This window comes from Canis lupus, chromosome 38, assembly GCF_011100685.1.
Source record: "Canis lupus familiaris isolate Mischka breed German Shepherd chromosome 38, alternate assembly UU_Cfam_GSD_1.0, whole genome shotgun sequence".
NCBI lineage: Eukaryota > Metazoa > Chordata > Mammalia > Carnivora > Canidae > Canis > Canis lupus.
Window position 1 is genome coordinate 3,093,507 of NC_049259.1, and position 13,255 is coordinate 3,106,761.

General features: G+C 43.9%; 1 protein-coding gene across 11 annotated transcripts in view; it reads left to right on the plus strand.

The window, feature by feature from the left end:
- Window positions 1-13,255, plus strand: part of SRGAP2 (SLIT-ROBO Rho GTPase activating protein 2) — a 235,414-nt gene that overhangs the window by 2,667 nt on the left and 219,492 nt on the right. The window lies entirely within an intron of this gene.

Below are 13,255 nucleotides of genomic sequence, written 5' to 3' on the forward strand. Positions count from 1 at the left end.
TTCTTGTAAGGGCTGGCCCTGATTTTGGCAGCCCTCTCCCACAAGCTAGATAGGGTGGGGGGAGGGGCGGGAGGTTCTTGGGGGAGAGAAAGGTGGCAGTTTGCCTCTGGGTGTCTGGGTCAGGTTTCCTTGAAGGACAACTGAAATCTGACAGGTGTTTGGGAATTTATGTCAGAGGTTGAAGAGGAGTCCAGGTAGAGAAAGGCAACCTTGAGAAGGTATACCATTTGGGGAGCCCCTGGAGAGGCGGGGTTTTTTTCCGATGCACTATATCAAAAGGAGACATTTGCTATGGCATCGGACACTGAAAGTCTGTAGCCACCTTGGGTGCACCTTGTACCTGCCAGGTCTCTGGTTGCTCTGTATTCAGTCAGAGATCAGAGAACAGAAAGAATAAGGTCATTTCACACCCGGTCTCCGCCCTCACCTAAACATGAATGGAGTTGGGATGTTAGGGTTGCTGGGTGGTGCTGATTCTGGAGAATGGGAAGACATAATTGTTTAACCCTTCTGTGTTGTCACTCTCTGCTCCAGAATGCATGCTTTTAAAGGCCCACTTGCCTCTGCAAAAATGTGAAGGCTAAAGCAAAATGTGGACCTGGAGAAACCAAGTGATCTGTCTACACATTTAATTGACTACCTGACTTGGTGCTGCATGAATCAGGGCCCCTTCCCAGACAACCTTTTTTTTTTTTTTTTTTAACCAGCCATTCCCATAGGACGGGTTCCCGCCTGTTAAAGAGCCCCAGGATGTGTTTGTGCAAGGCACTGTCCCTTCCTGGCCAGTCACTGGGAAGAGCCATGTGCTCTAGCCCATTGAGACTTCAGCTGGGGAGTGGGAGAGGTGGGTGGCCTTGAACGTTACACCACATGGTTGGAGCTCTGGGTTTTCCTTTGTTTCAGAGTACAGAGGGAGGGGCCCCTCCTTCTTTGCCTGCACCAATGCAAGGAGACCTTTTCTATCATAGAGGACTTGGGAAGGGCCATGTCTCCCTTCTAATGATTGCCTGGGGTGGGGATAGTGTAGAGCTTGAAATGGGCAGCTGCCTTATCTCTTGGAAGGTTGGAATGTAGTTTCAAGCCCCCGTTTTGCCTGTAGGATCTTTTTAATGTCATCAGCTTGGTCAATGCTGGAGGTGCCCTGAGGGACCTTCTATCCACTTGGCTGCAAATATTGGTGGGTTTATTACAGAGGTGGGGGAGTTGATTGATTGATAGCTTCAGTTGAGCAGGGATTGGGAGAGGTGTGGTTGTGAGTTATAATTGAGGTCTTGGCCTCCTGTCACTGTTCATAATCTGGACCTGTTTTTGTAAACAATAGGCCACTGGCCTCTGTGTCCTGTCCAGATGCACTGTATTCTGCTCCTGGAATCCCCCTTGCCATTTTAACCAGATATGTCATTCTATTTTTTTTTTATACATCCTATTCTTAACTGTTGCAGTAGGGAACGTTAATAACTTTGACTTTCCCAGATTTCTCTCCAGAAGCACACCATTTGACTAAGGTGCAAAGTGATTTTATATGTTTATTTTTTGGAAGGTTCAGGGCTGATAGGTGTTAATAGAACCTTGTCTGCTGATTCCTATTGGTGAAAGATTTCTCACGAGTGTCTCAGAATTGAATACTTGCGTATTTACAAACATTGCTCATTGAGATGATGTAATGCAGTTGGCTATTTGGGGTTTCTCCTCAACCTTGCCGCAAGCAGGAAAAATGTTTTTGCTTTGCTCTGATATTTTCCACTGACACTTCAGGATCATAGAATTTTATAGGTGGCCGAGCATGACGTCTTACTTAGAGAAGCTGCCTGATAAAAAATGGATTTAAATGATTTAGTCCCTCATTTTATAGTGGAGGGGAGTACAGAGAAATTAAGAGGCTTGTCCAAGGTCACACGGCTAGGTGGTGGTAGCTGAAAGTAGAAGCTGGTTACTGACTTCAAATTCTCTGTTTTGCCCTATTCTTATTTACTATGAAACATCATCTGACCAGAGTAGGAAAAAAGAAATCCTTAAGAAGCCCAAATCTATCAACAAATAATAGTAGTGGTAATAATAATAATAGATTACATTTTGAGTGCTCATGATGTTCCAGCCTGTCTCAGGTGCTTCATATGAGTTGTCTTGTTTAATTCTGACATCAACCCAGAAGATAGATATTATTTTACCCTACATTCACTGCATGAAGACACAGGCTTCGAGAGGGTGAGAAGACTTCCCAAGGTCACACGGCCAAATCCTGGCAGCTTGACTCTGTTCCCTTATTCACCAGCCCTTTATTTAGTGAATTCTGTGCGTTCTAGGGGTTGGCGGTATAGCAGTGGCTAAGACAAAGACCATCTCTTATGGAGCATAGGAACATATGTTCTAGAACCCAGGTTCTTCGTTGAAGAGCATCGAGATTGGAGACAAAGGACCCGGGTTCTAGGTTGGCTCTGCTCCCCCACCAGGTAGAAGCCCTCAGTCAGAATTCTGCATTTCAGGTTTTAATGTGTTACATGAGCCTGGTACTGCTGCTGGCCTTCTCTTACAGATGCCAAGATAAAAAAGAAAATTGCTCTTTTGGTCTGGTGGCTAAGAGCACACAGGTTTTTTTGAGTTTTTGAGCTGACCCAGGTGTCAAATCTCAGTTGGGTCACTTGCTCATCTTGCGCCGGGGGTGAGGTCCGTGACTTGTTTGAGCCTTAACTTCCTAACTGGAAAATAGGCAAAATACTGTGCATCTTAAGGTAGCTGTGAGGAGTCCATGAGATGGTCTGTGGAAATCATTTGGCATGGTATGTGTGCTCGCCACCCACTCTGTTAGCGAGCCCTGCGTCCTGCCACGTCAGGCTAACCGTAAGGCTAACTGGCCCTTCACCCTCAGCGTGACCCCTGTTCAGGGATGGGAGACGAATCTGGGTATGAAGCTTGAGTTCTAGGTTAGGTTCCTCCAGTAGCAGTGAAAGGTATCTTGAACCCCAGAGCCCTCAGTTTCCCTTCCTGCAAAATGAACAGATAAACTGTCTAGTTGTTGGCAGCCGTTATCTTGTTCCTCTGACCAGAGTCCTGGGCTTTATGCCTTTTTCTGTCAGAACGGCTTGAACCGAGTGGACTCGAAATGGGCTCTGCGGGATCTTGTCTGCCCTGTGGCTTTTGCTTCTCTGTCATCCACCTGCTTGCACGGGCCCCCGAGGGCTTCTGAGGCCGCAGCCCCAACCCGAGGCCGAGGCCGTGGCCAGGGTACATTTATGAGGGGCGTGCCTCCTTCATCAGCCTGCCTGTAGCCGCCTTCTTCAAAACCATCATTGTTTCTGGTTTGTGGGTGTTCAGATTCCTTTGAAAGTTCATGCCTCTCAATGTCTGACTCAAAAGCAATAATATTCATAGTGCTTTTACATGGCTCTTTCCAGTTAATGAAACGCTTTCATATCCGTGAATCTCTGGAAATTCTTGACAACTCTGGTCAGGCTCCTGGTCATAACCTGAGGCCTTCTGGCCTATAGCCTGTTAGCTTCTTGCAAGGTTGGAGCTGCAAGAGGTGGTACAGTGCAAGACACGGTGGAGATGATGATCTGGCGAGCCTTGGGGAGGCTTCACATCACCGCGTAGTCTCTCTGCGAGTGTTGTCCTCGGCTTCTTCTGGAACCCTTTCCTTTACCCTCGCCATACCTTGAGTTTTTCTAGTGCCCCAGAATGCTTGAGATTGACAGTTAATGCAAATATTCCAGGAGGAATCCTCTGAAACAGAGTGGCACTGTGTGCCGAGCAAATTTTCTTTCTTGAGAACATTGGGGGTCTTGTCCTTTTTTTTTTTTTTTTTTTTTTTAAATGTCTTAGAAGGGCAGTATGTGTGCACCACAGAGCTGAGAAGTGAAATTCTCTAATTTCCATCTGGAGCATTTTGGTAGAAAAGCCTCAGGCCTTTGCCTGAAACAGTTTAACCCTTTTAGGACCCTTCCAGAGCTGGAGACGAAATTTAAAACTCCGCACATATTGTGGGCGTGCGCGCGCACGCACACACACACACACACACACACACACTTGGAAATGTGGATTGCTGGTATTTAAACAAGGTTGTTCCCCTGGGAGGTCTGAGCGGTTCTTCACTCATGCCAACAAAGGTCTTCTCTGAAGCTTCTTTCCTCCCAGCCCCCAGCCCCCAAGGGAGCTTTAAATATAATCAGTTTGTGAAAAGCTGCAGTAAAACATCTCCTTGGAATCCCCAAGCAGATGCTATCATCTTCCTGCGAGATGATTGAAGGCTTCTCTTCCATTGCTCAGGGAAAATAGGGCTCTGCAGTAAGCTGAACTCCTGGAAGGAAAGGAAGCTCTGGGAAAAATGAAGCACTCTGTGTGTAAGGGTCGGAGGAAGGTAGTGGGCAAGGAGCTGGGATGTTGTGTGCTGGGCAAAGCCGCAGTGTTGAGACGTGTGTTTGTGAGCAGCCCTTTTGAAATTTCAGACATTCTCCTAGGGCACGGGAACAGAAATCTCTTTGGAGAAGCCCATCTGGTGGTTATGGCCACATCCTCATGCACCGCACAGATTGAAAGCCAGGGCAGGACCCAGTCATTTCTCTGCTGCCAAGTTTACAGAGTCAGACCTGGCCCTGATCTGTAGGATCCACACCCTTTAAAATCAGCAGGTGCCCAGCTTCTGACTCCTAGGCTCCCATTGTTCACTCCAGATAAACATGGGCTGCCAGTGGTACCTGTAGAGCCCTTCTTCCAGAAGAGAAGTTTTTGTCCTGGGAATTGTGCCTTCTTTAACACCCTAGACCTCCCAGGGCTTTGTTCTGGAAGTATTATGTCACATGGCAGGGGAAAAGAAGTCAATATGTAGATCTCTACTGGTAATAAAATTCAAGTAAACAGTTTTAACTTGGTGTAAGCTACAGAATTGGTCTTTTAGGGTATCTGGAAAGGGTACCTCGGAAGGTATTTGACTTAAATATCAATGAAAGCGCTGAGTGAAGTAAGTCAGTCAGAGAAGGACAAACATTATATGTTCTCATTCATTTGGGGAATATAAATAATAGTGGAAGGGAATATAAGGGAAGGGAGAAGAAATGTGTGGGAAATATCAGAAAGGGAGACAGAACGTAAAGACTGCTAACTCTGGGAAACGAACTAGGGGTGGTAGAAGGGGAGGAGGGTGGGGGGTGGGAGTGAATGGGTGATGGGCACTGGGGGTTATTCTGTATGTTGGTAAATTGAACACCAATAAAAAATAAATAAAAAAATCAATGAAAGCACTTAAAAGCATTTTTAAGAATTACAAAATAATACCTTTACTGATTTTACAATATTGTGTAGGAACTTTCATCTCTTTACTTGTGGGAAAATACACACAACCTAAAATTTACGATCTGCATTGTTCTTTTTTTTTTTTTTTAAGATTTTGTTTATTTATTCATGAGAGACACAGAGAGAGGCAGAGACACAGGCAGAGGGAGAAGCAGGCCCCTTGCAGGGAGCCCAATGTGGGACTCGATTCCAGGACCTTGGGATCACACCTTGAGCTGAAGGCAGACGCTCAACTGCTGAGCCACCCAGGCGTCCCTATCTGAAGCATTCTTTAGTGTACAGTTCAGTGGCAGTTAGAACATTCCCGCTGTGCAAACCAGCACTACCATCCATCTCCAGAACTCTGCATCTTGCAGAATTGAACTCGGTACCCATTAAACAATACCCCCTTACTCCTACCCTGGATGTCTGACTCTCACCCTGTATGTCTGACAGTTCTAGGTATCACATATTGTAGGTGTATACCACATTTTGTTTATCCATTCATCTTTCCATGGACACTTGGGCGGTGTCTGCCTTTTAGCTATCGCAAATACTGCTGCTGTGAACAGTATGACGTACCCCTATTTACAAAAATGTCCTCTATACCCAAGTTTTACAAGCCTGTATATGTATTTCTATATAATCACGTGTCCTGATAAGTCTTGTTAGAGTTAAGATTTAAATGTACGTGTTCATGTTTTCTTATTATGAATATGTATTTATGCTCTAATATGAACATTGTATGTAGATAACAATTTAATACCTCTTAATAATTACATGAATTACTAAATTTTTATTGTATTTTTAATCGCTTTATTAAAGTTTAATTGACATGTAATAACCACACATGTTTAAGGTATACATTAGATACATTTTGACATATGCTAACACACCCATGAAATCATCCCAATCAAGATAAGTGAGCAGAATGATCATCACCAAGAGTGTCTTCATTATAGTATATTATTAAATGAGTAATATAATAACTACATTACAGAAATGACATTAACTTAAAAATAAATAAGTAAAAACCAGGTCTTAATTAAATTTAAAAAAGTAATAAATAAACAGTGATCCAAGCTACCCAGGTTAGTTCCTGGAAATTTTATTTATTTATTTATGTATTGCCTTAGTGAATAAAGACAGCCTTCCAGAAGAGCTTGGTTAATAATTGTGCCTCAGCTATTACTATGTGCTTAGGAGGGGAGGGGGCGAGAAAAAAAAATCTTGGACATGTTAGATGTTGATGAGTGACAGTATCTGTTTTTCCTAAAGACCTTACTTGAATCAGTCTCTAGGGCCTCACACTTCTTCTGAAAGGGTCACAAGTGAGCCAGATGCCAAGGGGTGGGGCTGGGGGCTCCCCTGGGAGATCTGCTCAGAATGCCATGAATGTGGCTTATTTCCTCTCATGATTGATTCCCTGCTGAGAAGAGACCAACTTCCCAGGTGAACATTAACTGGGTCCTCAATCTTAGTCTCAATTCTATCATCAACCATATCTCTTATTTTACTGTAAGAGGATTGGAGGCCTATCTGGATGATTTGCCATACTTGAAAGACATCTATTAGCTAACATTCTGCTGTTTATTTGGGGCTTACCATGTACTTAGGCTAAGTACGTTACATAGATTGTGCCTAAACCTCACACCAACCCTAGGAGGAATACATTGTTCTTACCCCATTTTGCTGATGAATAAATGGAGGTGCAGGTGAATCAGTGACTTGCCCAGGGGCTACTGCTGGTGCATGATGGGACAGGAATTAGGACCTGGGCTCTCACCAGAGTCTGAGTCCAAGTGCTGCTCCTGGAGTGCCCCTTTCTCCCTGTCCAGTTCCACAGTTTTGCCTACTAAGGTCTCAGGCTGCTGGGTGCCTTCCATGGTCACTCTGACTAGAAAGGACCCTTCTCTCTGGGATGACTGACACAGCACTATGGCATTCATCTTGTACTGCCTTCAGTTCTAAATATGTGTCTAGGTGGGAAGTTTTGAAGGTGCTTAGTGCAGTGCAAAGAACCCAGGCCTTGGAACAGGCCCTCAGTGGGAACCTCAGCAGCAGCACCTCCTTGCCCTGTGGCCTTGCTCGGGTTACTCAGCTTCTCCTCCAAGCGTGCTCTCTTGTGACGTAGAGATGGCAAGACCTACCTGGCTGGTTTATTGTGAATGTGTGTCAAGTATCTGCCAAATAGAAAATGCTAAATACGTAGCTCTTTTTATAGGGGACCCTTCAGGTAGGAGCACATCTAGAACAGTATTGTAGCCCTCAATGGTGGCTCTTGGTAAACATTATCAAGTATTATGATAAATGCATAAATTACTGTAAATAATTTTTAAAAAACGGTTTCTTATTTTGATCTTGATGGTATATCTTACATAATATCACCAAGGTGATTTATTATTTTTTATTTTTTTAAAATTTATTTATTCATGAGAGACACACAGAGAGAGGCAGAGACATAGGCAGAGGGAGAAGCAGGGAGCCTGCAGGGAGCCAGATGCAGGACTTGATCCCAGGACCCCAGGATCATGACCTAAGCCAAAGGCAGATACCCAACCACTGAGCCACCCAGGTGCCCCACTCAGGTGATTAAAAAAAAAACAACCCACTATTATACTAAGATCATAACGTAGAAGACTATTTATACCCATCACTTTGCCCTTACTCTGCTTATGTCTTTCACCATCACAAAGCTGAATTGCTTCTAGTTTCCTTACCACTTACCGTGTTACATTATTTCATGCTTCTTGTGTTATGCATGCTGTGTCCTCTCTTTGGAATGGGTTCTTTCTCTTGGACTTGGAAAGCTCAGTTATTCCTTAAAAGCCAGCTCAGATGCCACCACCTCCAGGAAGTCTTCCTTGCTTCTCTCTTCACAGTGATCTTGTGCAAGATGCCAAGCAAGATTCCTCAGCATCTCCCTTTACTTTCTGCACAGGGCTAATCAACACAACCCAGAGCATTTCCTTAGCAATGTCCTGATGCTTCTATGCATTCATTATATTCCATTGTAATCTCTTTGTTTACATCTTTTTATTTACAGCTCACTGAGCACCTTGGGAACAGACCTATCTTTTATTTGCTGCCATGTGTCCAGCTTCTGGCACAAAGAAGCTCTAAAAAATGCTTGTAAATAGAACCAGACATTTACTGAATTGAGGTTGGATGTGCCTGTGCCATATTTCTGCCTTTCTCCCCCTACTCCAATAAAAAGCCTTCTCCTTATGTTGATGTTATTTGAAATTCAGAGTGGATCAAACATGATGAAAATTGTCATTATGGAAGGGCAAGTACACACCATGTAGCATGTGAAGGCTCCCCAATGGGGGAGGGGGGTGTTTTTCCTTATGTACTACCCCCTCTTCCCTCTTGAAAATCACTGCCCTGGAACTGTAATTGAGTTGATCTTCAGTCACATTTCTTTCCTTGGAAACCAAGAAAAATATTAACTCCCAAGTTCCAGAGTGTAAAACAAAAAGTAAGGTTTTCTGTAATTGAAGCAAAACAAATTCTACATTTGTCCAGGATTTATTTATCATTTTAAGCAGATATTTGAAATCTAAAGTTGAGAAAGTTGAGGTCTATTTTAAAACAGTTGACTCAGCAAAAGGACTTTGTGATACTTTTTTGAAGCATGTGTTTGGAGAGAGCTATTGGCTCCTTCGAAGCAGCTGTATGATCTATGGAAAAACAGGGAGGAAAGGTTCAAAGGGACTAACAGGGAGACTCTCCCCTCTGATTTTCAAGTCATTTGGTATTCAGTTGCCTTGACCTTATTTATACATTGTGAATGAATGGTCCTGAACTTGAAATATATATTCATGAGGAAAGGAAAACAGCTGGGGAGTGTGCCTCCTGCGTTTCTGTGGGTATTTTAGGATGCCATCTGTTAGGGAGAAGGCAGTCTTTTAAAATAACCTTTTCTTCTAAAAATGCACTAATCAGTGGGCAGGTGACCCGAGAGGCATTATGAAAGTTGGAACTGAGTCTTTGCTGTCTGATCCCAGATCCTGCATCTCAAATCACCACTCGTAGGGCAGGGTCTGAGCGCCCTTTCCCAGGAGAAGGTGATCTCATCAGCCACAGGCGTCTGGGTGGCCAGGGCTCCACAGGAAGACCAGGCACAGAAAACAAAGGGGTCTGAGAGCATGAGTTGGCCAAGACATGCCATGCCATCAGCTTTAAGAAGTACATCCTGTTTCTGAAGACCTGGCAACGATTTCTCCAAACATTGGGATCCTTTAGGGATCTGTTCTCTTTTCCACTAGTCTTTCTCTTGTGTTTTGATTGATTGATTGATTGATTGATTGGGGTGGGGTGTATTGGGGCAGATCTTGTCCCATGAATAAGGTGCTCTTTGGGGAAGCATCCTGACTCAGGTACTTGCTTTGGACCAATACTCTGTGCAGGGAGAATGGTTCCAAGGGAAGGAGTGCCATTTGGAGGCAGAAAGTTTGGGTGTTAGTTTGGCTTTGTCATTTACCACTGTGATTTTGGGGGTAACTCCCTTAGGTCTCAAGGCTGCTAGAGTCCTCATCTATGAAATGGAGACAATCATTCTTGGCCCCAGCTAACAATTGATGATGATGACAGTGGCTGGCATTTATTGAGTTCTCCTTATATTTAAGCTCTAAGTGCTTTATGTATACTAACATGAATCTCCCAACAGCCCTACAAGGTAGTTGCTTTTATGATCCCCGTTTCACAGATGAGGCACCAGTAGGCTACAGAAGTTACTCCAAAGCACATAGCTGGTAAGTGAGAGATGGGCGATGAACCCAAGCTGACTTAACATTGTCCTGGTTGTAGATCTCATTTCCTAGGATCAGGATGCAAAAAGTAGTTCATGCAGTGTTCTAAATGTCTTTCTGGGACATACCTCCTTGACCCCCTTCCTCCCCTCCCTGCCTTGGTTTTCTCATCCAGGAGATTTGGGCTTGGATTAGAAAATTTCTAATACCCTCCCAGCTTTCATGGTTCTTATTTTTCTACCTTAATATATTGACAGTTTTGCCCTATTAAGCAGGCGCACTTGTAAGAACAAAACCTATTATATTCTGAGCTTCAGTCTCCTCAGTCCCAGAGTTGGCCATGTCTGCCTGGCTGCCGCACACGTACAGGGGCAGCAGGGGTGGGGTGGTGGTGGTGGAGACAGCAGGTGGTGGCAAGGTGGCAGCTGCTCTGGAGAGCAGTTGAAGTGGTACTTGGTCAGGTGTCACTATCTGTTAGGAAGATGTGCTTCACAGTTGGAGAGATGGAGGGAAGGGATGGTTACTTGACAGGCCTCGTGGTGGACCTGTGGCTGGATTACTCGGAACAATAAATACTTTAATCAGGATAAATATGTTAAACCCTGGACTTCTGGTGAGCTCAGAGGCCTATGGATTTGAGACAGTTCCTTGCCGTCACCAGTGTGCATGGTTTTCTTTGCCCATGTTGGTGGGCTAGAGGTAGAACTTGTGTAACCCTTGGTATTGTAGACATGTAATGTTGCTGTGTGCTGTGCTTGAATTAAATAAGAAAAAATAGAAAAAGGAAGTTAGGTGCTTGTCTTTAGTTACGATTTAAGAAATAAGGAAATGGGAGGCTTTTAAATCCCTGACCTCTGGGCTGGGCTGAACTAGGGGGAGGCCATGTGGATGTGGAACTGGAATAGGGTTAATGTGGACATCTGGGTTGTGGGGGAAGTGACTGCAGGCTCTCCTAGGATGCAGGATGGCCTCTTGCCACCTACACCCTTCTTCATGGGTTCGGCCCTTGGTCAACTAAAGGATTTGTGTGGGGATCGTGATGAGTTATGCTGTAATGTGGAGTTGAAATGTTTTCCCGTTTGTGTTTGTTTTCTTTTCACCTAATGAACAGGCTAAGTCTGTTGTTTTTAAATGAGTACTATTAATAATAATGACAGCTCATATTTTTATCATTATAGCATTTAAAAAAGATCATTCATAGGGAGGCAGGGATGGTTGTAGGGTAATGGAGGACTAGCTGCGTAATGTCAGACAAGTCCTTCCACCTTTGGTATTCCCATCTCAGCTGGAAAGTAGAAAGATGGATTGCTAGTTCTTTGCTTCATCGTTTTTAGGACCTATGACCAAAACCTGGTTATTATAAAGTAAGTTGCTGCATAGCATTTCCATGTTGATTATTGTCCCGAGGGAAGGATAGAAACCAGAGAATAGATACCATAGATTCTTCCTGCTTGTCTCTCCTACTCCTGGCTTAAAGTTTTTATCTTTAAACGACATTAATAGGTTTTGTGTGTTAGTCGTTGGAGTCAATTGTGCTGTATCTCTTGATCTGTCTTATTTATTCATTGATTTGTGGTGATGTAACTTATCTCAACTCTCTGCTGTCAGCAATTTTCAACGAAACATTGAAACGTTTTGGGTAGATGGTGTGTGTTGCTTTGATTAATGAGGTTCTTGATCTGGATATTTTAAGGCAGTTAACAGCACAGTTTAAAAATACCTAGTATTGGGCAGCCCCGGTGGCGCAGTGGTTTAGCGCCGCCTGCAGCCCGGGGTGTGATCCTGGAGACCCAGGATCAAGTCCCACGTCAGGCTTCCTGCATGGGAGCCTGCTTCTCCCTCTGCCTGTGTCTCTGCCTCTCTCTTCGCTCTCTCTGAATGAATGAATAAATAAATCTTAAAAAAAAATAAATAAAAATAAAAATACCTAGTATTCCTTAAAACTTCAGTAGCACTCCCACTGCCAAAGTCTGAAACTGATTTGTGCCACTTATTTCCTTCTAACAGTAAATATGTGCATGTGAGCCCATATTTGTTCTTTTGACGGGGCAGCAGGATTGCTACTACAGAAATGCCAACTCTTCTGAATTTAGCAGCAAAAAGAGTTAATCATTATTTAGGTAGGAACAGAAACCTCCCAAGTTTCTAACCTGCCGTGGCCCCACATCTCCTCCTTACTGCTCCTAGAAGACCGGGCACTCTTGGGCACAGGCCTGTGCACACGTGTGCATGTGCACACATACACATGCACACAACTTAATGTAAAACGATCTCATGTTTATAAGAGCTGGAATTACTTGGAAATACTTGTGCTCTGTAGGCTCAGTGGACATGATGTGAAAGCAGGCCTATTTAGCCTGTGGAGATTGCAGATAACAGCATGATATGTAATTGAGTAAGAATTTGAAAAATTATCCAATAACATTAGGAGCAACAAAGCACCCGCTTGTTTGTGTTTCTTTTTTTTCTTTCTTTTCTTTTTTTTTTGGGTGGGGGGGTTCTTTTTTGCTGAAAAACTATCCAGAGGAGGAGTAAGGAGCTAGTATTGTTTTCAGGGTGTGGGAACCCCCTCCCCCGCCTCCCCCCTTAACCAACTATGTTTGCCCAGGCAGAGAGTGTGAGGTCTCAGAGATCTTGACAGATCATTTAGTACATTCTTTTGCCCTTCGGGCAATTCTTCAGTCTAATCATTTCAGGAAAAGAGCTGTCAGCTAACCTTTAAAATCTTTTCCAGAAGAGTACACCACAGCCTACCTTCCCATCTTGTTCCAGTGACCCAAACTATAAATGGTCAATTCCTTCATTTGCAGAACTTGAAACAGGATAAAAAAGGAGGCCTGATGAATGGAACTCATATTTTTGCTGTCGCCACCACACCCTCTGTACAGACCTTTGCTTCATTTGGGTTCTCAGGCTTGAGGAAGGAAGAGGTCATTGATGAAATTCTTGAGGCCTTAGTACAGGCTTCTAGTGTGTTCTTCTCAGCCCCTCCCCTCCTCACTTCTACCAGTGTTGGGATACTTTGTGTTAAACACAGAAATCATGAACTAGTTTCAACCAGTACCCATTTATCTGATACCCACTCTGTGCTTGGTTTTGTGCTAGGTTGCAGGCATATAGAGATACAGAACAAGGTTTTGGCTTTCAAGGAGCTTCAGTGTATTAAAAGGGATAGACAGATTGCATTAATACAGTGAAGGACCACAGTGGAGGGATAGGAAAGCCCAGTGGTTGGA